Here is a 15579-nt window from a genome sequence, read left to right as displayed (position 1 = left end):
AACCTTGCCTGCTTCCTTCTGCCATAAATGCCTCAACATTTACCTCAGTGCTAGGCTCAGAACATTAAATCCTTTCCTAGAAATCCTGTCAAAGCCCATTGCTTTTTTTGTCTTCCAAGACCCACTTCCCTTTAGGATACACTCAGGAAAAGAGTGCTTGTGGAGCATTTAGGTATGGCAGGTGTGCCCTTATTTATCATCAACAATGAACATCACAGCAGCAAGTGGCCTGTTTTGATGGGATCTCTTTTGTCAGGCACACTTCAAATCTAACCCTGGAGACCATCTTGTCCTGTCTGACCCCAGGCACTCCTGAAGTGGAAACAGCACTAAAATAAAACAGCTGAAAATCACACTTATATTACAGACTTACTTTTTCAATCAGAAATTATGCTGGAATGTCAAGTGTAGGAACAGATTTAAACACTGGCTTTGTAGTGCAAGTTCATTTCCCACTCACAGCTACACAGCCATAATGGAATATCCTCAATAAATAATTGTTCCTTTTTAAATTTACCTCCATCAGTTTTATGGAAATATGGATCAAGTTTGAGAGGGCTTTTAAGATCCTATTAAAAATTAACCATTCGTTTTATTGATTGGACAATTTGCAATGTGGTTGACTATGCATTTTGGGGAGACTGTGCTTGTTTTATTCTTGTTTAAAAGCAAGTCTTACGTGGATGCATTCTTTTACGGTTGGTCAGGTGAGGACTTTGATAAAGCACAGGATAATTTGATGGGGTTTATTTCTCACAGCACTATTTAAAGTAATACTATCATACAGTGGTTTTAGACTTTTACTGGAAAATACAATTCACCCAAAACACCACTCCAGAGAAAAGTTTTATTGAGCACTGAGCACCTTCAAAGAACGTAAGGTCCAACACTAACCAACATCCTTGCCCTCAGGAATGGTGACTTGAATGAAGTTCTCCCAAGCAAAAACAGGAAGTAATTCACAATTTCAATTTAATAACACTTCTGCTTCTGTTACATCCCTAACATTTTTAATCCTTGTATAAAACAGCAGCAGGAAAAAAGGTGAAATGGTTGTTTATTGCATTGTCCTCACCTCGGAACAAAGGTGAATTTAAGCAGGTATATATTTACCTTAACTTTCTCCATACACTTTCGATAAGCATTCACCTTATTAAGCTCTCTCCTTTCTGCTTGCACAAACTTGCATCCAACCCTCATAAAGGGCACAAAAATCACCTCCCTTTTCCAAGGTCACAGACCAGTAGCAATGCCTAGATTCCAAGCAGGAACTGAAAAGAAGCAGTCCCTGGTGACCACTGCCCTAAAAATGTTGACAGTAACAAGTGCAGCTTAGCCTGGAAAATACAGCCATCCTCTTCTACTATTTGACACAAACCCTAAAGTGTGCATGGCTGTTTAGAAGTCATGTGAAATAAAAAGGCAATAAATTAGAGGTAGTTAGGCCCCATGAATGATAGTAAAAAGAGATAAACAAGATTTTTTGGTAGATTTGGTTCATACCCTTTATCCATATTATTGTTTACATAAAACAGATATGAGGTTGAAAGTAACAAATGGCTAAAGTTTTTCAATTTTTGATACCATCATGACTGAAAAGTTGTGTAAGCAGAAGTTGAGAAAAGTTGGAATAGTGACACTATGTCTGCTTAAACTTGGAAACAAAGTCTTGTTTTATGACATAAACCAGATTTTTAGCCTTAGGAACTCTGATGATTCAGCTCAAGAAATCATGCCGTTTACCAGCCATCTTTTCTCAGAGGTTATCTCCATAATTTTCTTGTAGACAGCACCTGGATTTGCAGGATGCCAAGATGACATTAGGTTACTGTAGGAAAAACAAGTTGCTGCTCACTTTGTCCCCATACTCCCTCTTGCTCTGCTGCACATGATTGGCTGGACACAAGGAAGGTATTTTTACAACCTGGCTTAGTTATCAATTACATGAAAGCTGAAAAACATGAGTGAAGAGATAGCACACATGTGCTATTAGCAAATCTCAGCAGGACAGCTCTGACTGTTCATGTCCTGAAATGCCTGATGACTGCTGAAGAAAAATAATAGGTTAATTTTAGTTCTTTCTCCAAATGTGAGTTTTACCAGAGGATGAATATATTCATCAACACCCTTTATTCATTAAATAGAGCTTTTACTACCTATTTTATGAATGCCTGTGTGTGTGTGTGTATATATCGTTTATGCTCTATTTCAACACACACATTTATATTTTATATATATATTTATAGTTTATATATACATATATATACACACACACATATATATACATATATATACATATATATACATATATATATATATAAGTGTGTGGGATTTCTTTATTTCTTTTAGATCCCCCTCAAAGCTTTGCCAAACTAATTTACAGAGAAAAAGATGTTTTTGAAACACATCTCTAACAGCACAGGGATATGACCTCCTGACTTTTCCACTTTCTGGTTGGATTATAGTCTTAGCAGAATGAGGAAGCAAGTGGCTTTCAAAATAAGCCCCTTGTCCCTTTTCCAGAGCCCTGTAGAGAATGAATAAGTTCTTGAGGTCTTGTGGCCCATCACATTTATTTTCCCTTCTCTGTAAAAACTGACACCACAGCCCTTGGAAGATGGTTCTGTTCTCCAAAAACAACAGCACACTATATTTGCACATGAGCAGCTCTCTACGTGCAAATGAAACATGCCTGAGATATTATAAACATCAGTGATCCTTTCTTTCTTGACCAGCACCCTAAAAGAAGACCCATCTTCTGGGTCCAGGTGGGGTTCTTCAGGGACACCACCACTGCCACTGAAAAGATCCATCGGCTGTGATGTTTCATTACTGCTACAAGTCCCCTTCTCTTTCACTGCTCAGTGGCTCCTGCTCCTTTTCCTTCATTCCTTAAATGCCTAGAGCCAGCAACAGACATCACAGCACACTGCTGCTCTCCCTGGCTGCATGGAGGGCACAAGAACTGAGGGGAGACATTTCCCACTCGGGTTTTGTTTCCTGGCACCTGAGGAAAGGGAAGGAATAGTAAGAAAGCTCAGTGCTAAGCTACAGGCTGTTCCTTTGTAGACAGAGGGAAATGTTTTGAACATCAAGACTGGACATCAACATACAAATATCTCTTCAGGAGGCAAATCCAGTCCCTGGCTATTGTGGAAACAGAGGAAGGACAAGAACCTCCCACCACCAACAGCACTTTTTGTCCATAATACACACAAATCAAACACCCCTGTTTCATGTGGAGCTCTAAATTACCTTTTAAACTGGCAGTCCTTTCCACATTGCTGCTGACAGGCATTTTCTTAGGAGACCCTGAAATTGCAGGGAGGTGACTCACACTGCTTATTGTCAATTTTTTACAGCACACAACAAATGCATTGTTGTAGGAAGAAGTGTCAACATCATCAAAGACCCCTGTTATATATGGTTTAGAAGCAAAGTCCTCCACCTTACAAAGATTTGAATGAAGGCTTGTAGCTCTGCATTTCTACAAGCAAAGTTACAACAGACTGTATAAGGAGCAGGCTTACAGGGTGCAGTGTAATTCTGTTTACAACATAGAATAAGATCCCAGGGGCATTCCAATTCAGGAAGCAGCACCAGAGGCATAAGCAGCATGGAAGGGGGCAAAATGATACTGGAAACATTGCTGCCTCCATGTGGGAGTTACCAGGTCAGCATTGCCTACAGGTTGAGCCACGCCATGGCTAACGGAGGATTTTATTCTGTAGACATGTAAAAAAACTGATATATTTTATTTCCTTTTAATAAAAAATGTTATTGACCTGCTGGAGTAAGTCCAGAGGAGGCCATCAAGATTATTAGATGAATGGAGCACCTCTTCTATTAGGAAAAGGCTAAGAGAATTGGGATTGTTCAGCCTGGAAAAGAAAAGGCTTCAGAATGAGTTAATTATGACTTTCCAGTACCCGAAGGGAGGTGAAGAAGATGGGGAGAGGCTGTTTACAAGGGAGGTAGTAACAGGACAAGGGAAAATGGCTTCAAGCTGAAAGAAGGTAGGTTTAGATTAGATACCAAGGAGAAATTCCTTGCTGTAAGGATGGGGAGACATTGGAGCAAATTTCCCAGAGAAGCTGTGAATGCTCCATCCCTGGAATTGTTCAAGGCTAGGTCAGATGGGGCTCTGAGCAACCTGATCTAGTGGAAGATGTCCCTGCCCATGCAGGATCTTCAAGGTCCCTTCTAATGCAGTCCATTCTTTGATCCTATAAAAGATCCCAAAACAGCAACCAAACCAACGAAAAACACTGACATTGAAACAGTAAAATTATTTGAATACATAACTATAACTTATAAGGCTGCACAAATCTTGCCAAGTAATGTAATAAGAAATCTTCTCAAAGACAGCAATAACACCATCTGCAGAGAATGTATGGCTGTGGTCAGAACACAGGCCACACCATCACAGCCAAAATCACTACAGTCCAAAAGCCCTTTCCCATTTTACAGGATTTGCCAGTTTTACAGAGAAACACTTGCAGGTACTGAGCTGTTAAGATAAAGGAGAGCACATATACATCATCAGCTTACTACACAGAGATATTTAATATTAGGCTTTCTTTTATACAGCAAAGATCCTTGATGGAGTATTATCCAATTACAGCAGGCTAAGAATACTGTCATAAAAAATTTACTGACAAGACTAACATGACACAGAATAGCTTGAAATTATTGCCATAAAAATCTAATACAAGGAATCCTACTAGTGGAAGGTTTACTAACTCCACATCTCCAAGAGATCCAGTACTTCCAAATGAGCAATCCTTAGTCTCTTTAATGCTGAAACCAGGACAGAGATAGGAAAATAAAGAAAATGCTGCTGTGTTAATCTTCCACCATAATTGTCTGGGATTTTTTTTCTTGCAAAACCAATACAGAGCTAAGACTTTTCACTTCAAAATGACGTACCACTGTGTGCTCAGCTAAAGATCTCTTCAGAGGCTAGTGAAGACAGATACCAATGTTCTCTCATCTCCCAGAGAAGAGCCTAGCAAGCCAGCACAGCACATTCATGCTTCCATGGGTTCATAAAGAATCCATTTGGCCCATCAGGAGCACCTCACTTGTGCTAGTACTTGAGATATTTTTTCTTTCCCAACATTACACCAGCTAAAGTGACTTGAGTGGGTTGGCAGATTATTCTACCTCCCCCCCTGCAAATGACTCCAAGCAGGATAGGTGTTGCTTGGGAAAACACCAGAGAAGAGGGCACAAAGGTGCCAGGAAAACTGGTGTGAGGGGAAGGGTGGGAGAACAGATGTCAGGAAGGAGTTCAGCAGGGTCCTCTTCTTGTCAGGTGGTAGAAACACTGACCCAGGCACAGGTGCAAGTAGCCCACTGATATATTTGCTTTCCAAGAGTACAGGGTACTTGAAAACAGATCAGAGAAAAACCAAGATCCCCCTCCCTCGGTTCACCAAGTTGAACCCTTGGCAAAGCACTTCTGAGGTGTGTGACAGGCAAATGCAGCAGGATATTTCATGTTCACTTGCAACCTTACCCTTGAACAGCTCTGAAGAGTCAGGACAGCAGTGTCTGAGCCACCCAAGTACAGAAAATGCTCTGCAGCAGATCCTAAACCACCTGAGTTCTGAAATCTTAGTGACATTTTGGTTTATGTATTAGTTCTGCCCTTCCTCCTGTTTCCACAATAAATTTCTCTTCTCTGCCATATTTCAGATAGTCATGAGCAATCCAGCCTTTTCTTGCACCCTCTCTGAACTGGATTGCAATGGTAAATTACATTTATGGACATTCATTCTATTTCAAAATTTTCACCTACAAAGCACAGTCTTGATATTTTAGATGTTGAGATTATTTGTTGTTTTTGTTGTGTTGTTTTGGGGTTTTTTGCAGGGCAGAGGAAGGAACAAAAGCAAAGTATTCCAGCTGCTGTTGATTTTCTCTTAATTACTTCCCAGATCAAATTAGTTTCCTGGATGCTATCTAATATATTGCTTCCTTTTTCTTTTTTTCTTTCTTTTTTTTTTTGTTTTTCTTTTCAGGTTAGCATCCATAACTGTCTAGCTACTACAGGCTTTGACACATGGGCAGAAAGAACATGTTGTGATTGCATCAGGAGGAAGCTGCCAATAAGCACAGTCAGGATTTTTTCCTCCCTTCTTTCTTAAGTTAAAACTTCTCAGACTGTCTACAAACCTCTTATTACTTGAGGATGGGGCAAAGAAGATGGAGGAGTTGGAGCAGATAAGCTGTGTTGCAGATTGCTGTTTAGAGGTAGCTGGGAGACAACTGAGAATCATTTCCATTATTGAAATGATGAGTAATAGCACCAGGCTTGATCCAGAATAAAAAGGAACAAAAAAAAATGCTTTAAAAGGACAGCTTCATTATAAGGAGATTTCTGTTCCTGCCTTCACAGATTAGAAAGGACAAAATGTCATAATCTTGTGTTTGACACACTGGTGTTTTTTTATCTTTAAACAAACACCTTTGGGGTTTTTTTTTAAAAAAATCATTATGTACAGAATTCAGAAATGTTAATCATTAGATAAAAAATAAGCAAGAAAACAGATAATGGAATGAAATAAACTGGAAAGAGATTCATTTGGGGAATTAATTTACAATGCCAAAAATATAATTGCCAACTGATTAACACATTTTTTCCTCCCTCTTATGGGCATTTATTTTTAATTTATTAATTTCAATGCTCATTATACCTTGATTACACTCTCTTTTGGAAGGAAATAAGATTTGAAGTGGTTTCTATTTTTTCCCTGTTTTATTGTTTCCATACAGTAATTGTCAGTATATCATGTACTTGAATCTGTTTGTACTTTGTCTCTCTTGAGGTTCTATTTTGAGTTGACTGTATTTGGGGGGAACAAACATGTTTAAGGGCACTTGGGTGCAAATCAATCACTGAATGATCAGAGCTAAATTAAAGTGGTACTAGCATCTGCTCTAGACAGCAGAGTGTCCTTGTGGTGTTGCCAGTTCTCTGTGCAGAGAAAAAGGAAGGAGCAAACACAAAGGTTATCCATAAAATTCTCTAAAGTTGTAGGTAAATTTCTCAAAAAGAAAGGTAATTTTCCTGCTCTGGAGAAATACTGCCCTGTCCTAGGTCAGTTCCATCTCTTTCATCTACCAGCACTTCTACACAACCCATCATTGCTATTGCAATGAAGCAACTGAAGAAAATGTGAGAACTACTCGGCCAGCCAATCTAGTTTATTGCTTTTATTATTTTGAGCAAGCTGCCTATGGTTTCATTTATATTTCAATCATCTGAAAACAGTCTGGCACCCTACTGAGTACTGCAGCAAGAACTGTTCAAGGGTGGACAAGCCTCTGGGACAGCAGATATAAACAACATTTTGGGCTCTTAAGTTACTATCAGCAGTGTAATTTTCTATATGCAGTTTTGCAAATTGTAATAAAAGCACGGTTATTCAAGTTACACTAACTAAAAGCAAGAATCAAAGAATCATTTAGGTCAGAAAATACCTTTGAAATCATCGAGTCCAACCATAAACCAAACACTTCCAAGGCCCACTAAGCCCTGTCCCTAACAGCCACATTTACAAATATGGGAGAAAGTTGAATCTCCCACAAGCAGCATGCTTTAGACCTGAGGGTTTGTTTAAACAGTGAACATGGCTGGTAATCTTGCTTGTGTCTCTGAGTTCCCAAAATCATTACACTTTATGGCAGCAATTATACATCTGGATTATTTTTAGTATTTATTTAAATAGCTAGGCTTTGCTGGAATCTGGCTAAATTGTTTGCCTCAATAATATCTTAAGGAAGCAAGGTCCATGGGTTAATTGCATGCTTAGCAAAGAAGCAGTGTCTCTTAAGCAGCTATTTGCTACTTATTTGCATTTTTGTTTGGGGCTTCTTGAAAGAGCAAAGAGTACCTGGTTTCAGTAACATGTGCACAGTTGTTCTTTTGAGACAGAATTAGCAGAAAGGATCACAGTTATTTTTTTTAATAGCAGAGTTTATTTACAGATAGAGATACTAAAGCAGATATTATTTCAGCTCTAATCTCTCATGTTTTCCATGTGATAAAATGTCTTTTGTTGTCAGGGACATATTTAAGACACTAGAAATTCAGAGTTCATACTGCATATACATGGGATCTTGATCATATTAAACCAATGTCGTTTTTCCATTAACTCCATTCCACCAGGATTTCCTTCACCTCATTACCTTCTACCTTAGGAGTCTATTACATGACAACTATCAATTCACTCAAAAAGACCATAACTCAAAAAGTTCAAATGAGGGTTTCAAATGTGCAACTCCTCTTATCAAAAACAATGTAGGACTGGAATTTTTTGAGGTAATCTGGCTCCCAGATGCTCATCCTGAATCACATTTTCCAACCTGAATTTGTAGTTTAGGTGCTGGATTGCAGTGGATGTTCTCATCTATGCTATTTCATTTAGTGGTATTTTTCTCCCTCACTTGTATTACATATTTGACATTTATTTAACTTTAAAAATATAGCCCCTGAGAGGAATACTGGGTCTGCCTAGCCTAAAGTTGCTATTATAAAAAAGCTACACAAAACACATCAGATACACAGCAAAGAGTTCTTAACATGGACTTAAGGCCCCCAGCAAGGCTGCAGATTTGCAGCCACAAAAGAAAATCAGCTATGAATGAAAGGAGACAGATTGATAAAAGAACAGTTCTAGTAATACAATTCCATCCCACTGGGGGTTTTATTGGCAAAACACGTATCAGTCAGGGCTCAGTTGTCTGGGAGTACAGAACTGGCTCTAAGACTAACTAATCAATTTAAGTCTGTACTAATGGACCTGCTGGGCTTTCAAGTGCTCTTGGAAGTGGGAGCAAGGCTCTGAGGACTTTAATGGTATAGAAAACAAACCTTATCTTCAAGCCCTACAGAAACAGGCACACAGAGCTTTATCTCTGCATCACCCAGCCTTTAGCCCTGGTCTAAGGTGGACTGTCAAAAACTCAGGCGTTTTGCCACTTCTTTGATGATCTATAAAGAAGGTGGAAATGTAAAATGTCATGGAGGGGGGAACAAATGAAACCTCTTTCCTCAGAGGAGGAAATCAAGAGAATTTCCTCAGCAACACGTAACATGTACCTGCACAGCTGTGAATTACCTCACTTACCAGCAAAAGTCTTCCCTCCTTTTCATTTCCTTCCATGCCATGGATCCACTTCTAACCTCACTCTTTAAAGCAGTCTGTATGGTGGATTTAGCTTTTTCCTCATCCCACTATAGCCGCTTTATAAAAGGATAGTACTGAGCAAGAAAATGTATGTAGGTGGAAGAATGAATAATTATTGCTGGTTTTGTGTGGAAAAAGATGAAAAATGTGGCATTTTGAAATGTGAAATACAAGCCTTCAATGAGCTACATAGCTCAGAGAGATTAGTCTATCCCATTCCAATATCTGTCATCCAATCATACAGCCTCTTTGGTCTAAATAATTTTAATTAAGCAAGTCTACTTTCTGTAGTAGCCATTACTAGAAGATAATTGACTGCATTGGTAATGAAGCTTTCTGAGGGTGCTAAACAAACAGCAAGGTTAATTATCTGGCAGTAATGCTTGTTATGGTAGTGCAACATTGGCCAGCTAAGTTTCCTGTTCTCCTGCAGCAGGCTTTCAGTAAATCAATGTAACATCCGTGGCTATATATTTGTCTTACTGCTACTGCAGGATTTAGCAATGGAAACAGGAAGCAACCAACTGGCCAGGAGTGCATGGAAACCAAGGTACAAAAAGCAGGATATTTATTAAATGGGTTTGATTCAGCTAGTAGGGTTTAGTAGGGGCTTTTTCCTGACTCATCTAACTAATTAGAAGAATAAATTTTCAAACTCTGTGCTTGTGTACCAGACACATATAACTGCAGAGATGTTTTTAAATTATAGACAGTCCAGAAGTTTATATTATGCACTATGTAGTCCCAGAAGAGGTTTGATTTATTTTTTTTTTTTAATACAACTGTATTCACCTTTTCTTCTTTACAATTAATCCACTTTCACTGATTTAATTGCACAGATCACGTTTGGATTTCCATTTGTGGGTTTTAGTTCAAAACACTGATTTACTTAATTCTATATCACTCAAAAATAATAGTGACCTGTGTGTTTCTCTGCAGGTAAGAAACCTGGGATTTATCACAATGTTGTTTTGGTTTATTTTCAGTATTAAAAAAAAAATATATCAAAAGTTTATTTGACTTTTAACTTGGGAAAATATCAAAAAATAGTTTTGTTTCAGGAGTTAGCCTATTTGGGGGTTTTGTTGTGGCTTTGTGAAGGTTTTTTGGGGTTGTTTGATTGGGTTTTTGGGTTTTATTTTTTGCTAAGACAGATACTCATTGATAAAAGAGTAAGCAATGGGATATTTTGATTCCAAGGACCACAACACTATTCCCAGCCTAATTTCAGCATCTCAAAAACAAAACAGTATGGTTTACCCCAGTTTAAAAAATAGACCAAAAAAACCCAAAAAACCCCACAAACCCACCAGATATAGCTATTCTCTTAGAACAATCAAATAACACGCACTGCATTTAGACACAGAAACATCTATACAGCATTTTGAGGGGCTGGGTTGTTTGGGGTTTTTTGTCACTCACCACTCTTCTCTGATTTTTTTTTTTTTTAATTCCAACATTTGTGTAGAAGTATCAAATGGTGGAAATCCTATTTTTAGTAGTACTTCAGCTGTTTCTAGTAGTACTAGTACTACTAGTAGTACTATTAGTAATACTTAAATCCAATTGCCAATTACCAGTGGCAGTAACAAGTAATTTTACATAAAATTACATAAGTAATGTTAAGTACATAGTACCTAAGCAATTAAAGTAATTAAAAGTACACAATTTTAGCAACAATCCTTTTCACATGTAAATCTTGCTAGGAATTCTCCAAAAAGTAAATGTTTCTGTGGGTTCTGCAGAGCTTGCTGGTTTGGGACAGCCATAGTTATCTTGTTCCAGTGTTCCTGCATTTCTCCCACACGTGAATAAAGAAGGGGATGTATGCATGAAGAGAAATAGAGAAAACTACTTTGGATTAAAATAAAATTATTGCAACCCATTTCAAAGGAAAAAATGGCTTACCAGTAATAGTAGTCCTTCAACAGCATTGCTGTTCCTTACATACACTTACAGGACACTTTCTTAAGGTCACAGACCTCCAATGGATTGTGAATAATCTCTGCCTTTGAACATATTCACATATTCCTGATTGACTCCATCTAGTGCACAGAGCCCTTCAAGAAGATCCACTGGCAGTTCTGCTAAGCAAAGATCACAAAATTACTTTTTCTATGTCTGAAAGTGCCAGACTTATCCTGTACAAGGACAGAAATTATTCCACTGTCAAGTCAGCTCTTGATTTATTGAGATCTGAGTTTGCAGAAGCTCCAAGAACTCATCCATAATTGCTCATCCAAGGACAGTTCTTCTTATTGGTGAAGACACAGAGGATCCTCATTGTTCCAAATGTACCTTTGTAGACCTCCCCAAAAACTTATATGCAGGCTAATGGGCCTTTCTATATAGCAGCATAAAAAGACATGAAAGAGTTTTCAAGATAAGGAACATGAATATAACTAATACAGTTAAAAGTTCAGCAGCAAGATTTGAAACTATGCTAATTGCTTTTACTTTTTTTCTCTTTTGCACTCAGGTGATGACCTCTTTAGGGTAAGTACCACTTTTCTTGTGTTGGCAGAATGCCTGATTCAAGAGACCTTCAGCCCTGACTGGAAGAATGAATTTCACAGCAACACAAACACAAAAGATGAAGACAAACTTAGGAGGTAAATTGGAAACAAAGAGTCTTCCAGAAATCATATCTATATAGATGAGAATAAAGACCTATTAAGAAACGCTGAAATGTTTTCACCAGATGCTAAATTCAGAGTCAAGTACAATTCAGATATTTTTATCAACTCAGACTGAATTTCAAAAAGCATTCTAGAAGAGGGAAAAAAACCAAAAGTAGTTGTAACAAGCATTTAACACCATAATCTTTCATTTTAATCATCTTGGAACACAGCAGTTAATTTTAGAAAGGTTGAAGCATCAAAAGGTCCAACAAGGACAAGTATAAGGGCCTGCATCTGAGTCAGGGCAATCCCTAGCACAGATTCAGACTGGGTGGAGAATGGATTGAGTGGAGCCCTTAGGAGAAGGACTTGGGGGTGTTGGAGGATGAGAAGCTCAGCATGACCCAGCTAAGATCACTCACAGCCCAGAAGGCCAAAAGTATCCTGGGCTGCATCAAAAGAAGAGTGACCCAGAGGTCAAGGGAGGGGATTCTCACCCTCTGCCCTGCTCTTGTGAAACCCCACGTGAAGTGATGAGTCCAGTTCTGGGGCCCCAAACACATGAGACATGGACTCGTTGGAGTGAAGGCATGAAGATGGTCAGGGGGCCTGAATATCTCTCTTGTGCAGACAGGCTGAAAGAGAAGGTGATGCTCAGTCTGGAGCAGAGGGAGAGGGGAGACCCTAGAGCAGCCTCCCATCTCCTAAAGGGAACTACAAGAAAACTGGAGAGAAACATTTCACAAGGACATGTAGTGATAAGACAAGGGGAAATGGCTTTAAACCTAAGAGACTAGGTTTAGATTAGATATCAGGAAGAAATTATTGACTGTGACGGTGATTAGGCCCTGGTACAGATTGTCTGGAGAAGCTGTGGATGCCTCATCCCTGGAAGTGTTCAAGGCCAGTTTGGATGGAGCTCTGAGCAATCTGGTCTACTGGAAGGTGTCCCTGCCCATGGCAGTGGGGCTGGAACCGGATGATCCTTAAGGTCCCTCCCAACACACAGCATTCTGTAATTCTATGAAAATAAACTAGGATCTTGATTTGCTATTAAAAAGAAAGAAGAGGGGGAGGGGGGAAGCAAGTTTTTTATCTGAAAAAACAATATCCCTTTCTAGGGGACAGTCTAAGTACCCTGAACCCTAAAGTCAGGCTATTTATGGCATGGTAGCTCAGATTAGTCTTGTTTTGTTGTTCCTGAATTTTATTATTTCCTTATCCTATGTTGCAAAGCTTTGAGTTCTTTCATCATTTTATTTGCAGAAATTACTCCCAAAGTTTACCACGGCCTTTAAAAGTGCTCCCATTCTCTCAGTTCTTGTTCCAAAGATACCCATAAATTGTGATCAGATGTTTTAATGATGACAGAAGTAGTCCAGATTTTGACCTAATCATCCACAGTATCAGACATTCTTTTCACAGTATTCTTTGAGACACAGGTTTCATCTCTGTTTCAGGAGTGGCTATGAAGCAAAACTGCACTTTTGAACAGAGAATGGCTCTCTCAATCCTCTATTCAATTACTGTAAAACTACTGAGCCTCAAACTCAACAGACCAGCAGACCAAGAAGTGACCATAGCTTTGGTCTGTTTCTCAGTATGAGAATTTATCTGAACAAATATAATGTTCTACAACATATATTTCCTTTGTGTCTGAGGTCTCCTCTTTTGATTAAAGGGCAGAAATGAACATTCATATCACGTTGTCAAGAACAGCAAAGTCAGGTCTGTTGAATCATATCCTGGAAGTGTTCGTCTATCTTCCTGCAAATGGAGGATGGGTGGTTTGCTCAGGAAATTTAATTAGGTTGGTTTCATCCATCCCACCTGCTACAGTGGCATAGCAAGAGGATGGAGGACAAGAACAAGAGAAGATGGCAAAAAAAAAGAAGGCAGAGCTTCGGCTTTGGTTGAGACAGAAAGGTTACCTTCATCTTCATCCTCTGTTTCCCTTTCTGGTTTGCTTGTGGGGATTTTTTTCCCTTTGTCTCATTCTGTTTTCTTATAAACATTTCCTTTTAGAGCCTGCCTAGTCCCCTAGGCCAGTTTCCCTGAAGCCTGTCACATCACTGTACCCTTCAGCACTTGATTCAGAACTGAATACATTTTGTACAAGGCCTCTCCAAAGGCATGTCAACTGTCTTTTCCACAGAGTTCACTCAGAATGACTGAAGAACCTGGGAAAACAAATAAAGTCTTCAGCTGTGCTCTGAAAACATGAATATGGAATTGGTTGGCACCAATAAAAATTATATTTGCTCATAAAAAGATAGTTACAAGGGCAAGTGTGATTTCAGCAATACAGCGAAGGTTTTGGTGAAAAAAATAATAAAACTTTGGCAGTTCAGAGGCTCAGCTCTGATGTGCTCTCAGTCACATGAGGTAGTTTGTTTTAACCTCACTGAGTGATACCAAAAAGCCTTGGATTTACAAAAGTGAGTCAGAACTGTAGCACTTCTCTGGGCTCCTACACAGAGGCAGAGAACAGAAACAAACACAGAGAAGTGAGAGAAATCTACCCAAACTTCTTTTCCTAGCTGATGGAGTATGAAGTTACAGTAGATGTCTAAAATGATTCTTTGTTTGCCTGTCTTTTATTTCAATCTGGCATTATTCCTACAGTAAATATTGGCAACAGGGTAGCACAAATATTTAGATGGCACAAGACCAAGTTGTTAAGTTATGGATGAAGCAGTGAAAACCTGGTGGCTTTCCACATGCCCACTCCTTGCAAGGAGTTTCTTGTCTGTTCTATCCATATAATGAGCTGTACCTAGCTCACTTTTTTGTGCAGTGATTCTCTCCTCCAGATGTGCATAACCTTCCTTCTTTCTTGCAACATCAGCTTGAATCCATGCAGATATCTCCAAAGTGATCTGTCTTGTGCTGACATCACACCCTTGCCGAAAGGAAAGCTAGATCTAAAGCTAAGCCAAAAAAAAGCATGGAACAGCCTAGGACAGTCCATTGCACTGTTTTGAAGGACACAAAGGATGGAGATTTTTAAGCCAGAAAGAGTTGTTAGAGCACACAACACACACAAACTTTGGCACATTAAAGTCCACTATGTTTCTTTCAGCCATCTCATCTTTCAGATCATGGACTGTAAATACCGCCCTGGCAATCAGCCATGTCTTCCAGTGCCACAGGAAGATGTGGGAGAGGATGCAAAAGACAAGTCCAAAGCTGGACCCCAAACTCAGAAAAAGGCTCTGCTGGTCTGTTTGGACAATTGGCCTAGAAGCAGCTTCCAGCTCCAGCTCCAGTACAAATGACTACTTGCAGTTGTGAGATGCAGCAAGGCAGGATGCTTTGCATCCAAAAGGTCCCCAGTGCCATGGTGATGGATGAGCCGTAAACAAACACTTAAAGTTACATCAATGTTGTCTGGGTTTGAGCTGAACAGGGAAGGGTGGAAGACAGAAACACACACTGTTGTATTTAGTGGCTAATTCCAGCATGTTCTTGTGAAGATAATTGGGGTGGAAGGGTCTGATTGCCAGGGGAACTGGCATCCCCTGAAAAAAAAGCTGATGTGGCTTGTTTGTAGAATCTCTCAAACCATAAAGCTACCAACATCAAACAGGTTAAACCACTTGACAGTGGGAGATGGGTAGGGGAGAAGGAAACAAAGGAGAAGGATGAAACATGATGCTGCTGCTTCCTATTTGCCACTCCACTGAGCACAAACACCAATGGAATTGCCATCACTCACCCCCATTTCAGCAGCAGCAAGAGAGCTTGCTAAGAGTTTTATA

The sequence above is a fragment of the Parus major genome, chromosome 1, assembly GCF_001522545.3.
Source record: "Parus major isolate Abel chromosome 1, Parus_major1.1, whole genome shotgun sequence".
Taxonomy (NCBI): Eukaryota; Metazoa; Chordata; class Aves; order Passeriformes; family Paridae; genus Parus; species Parus major.
Note: the sequence above shows the minus strand (reverse complement) of the source record.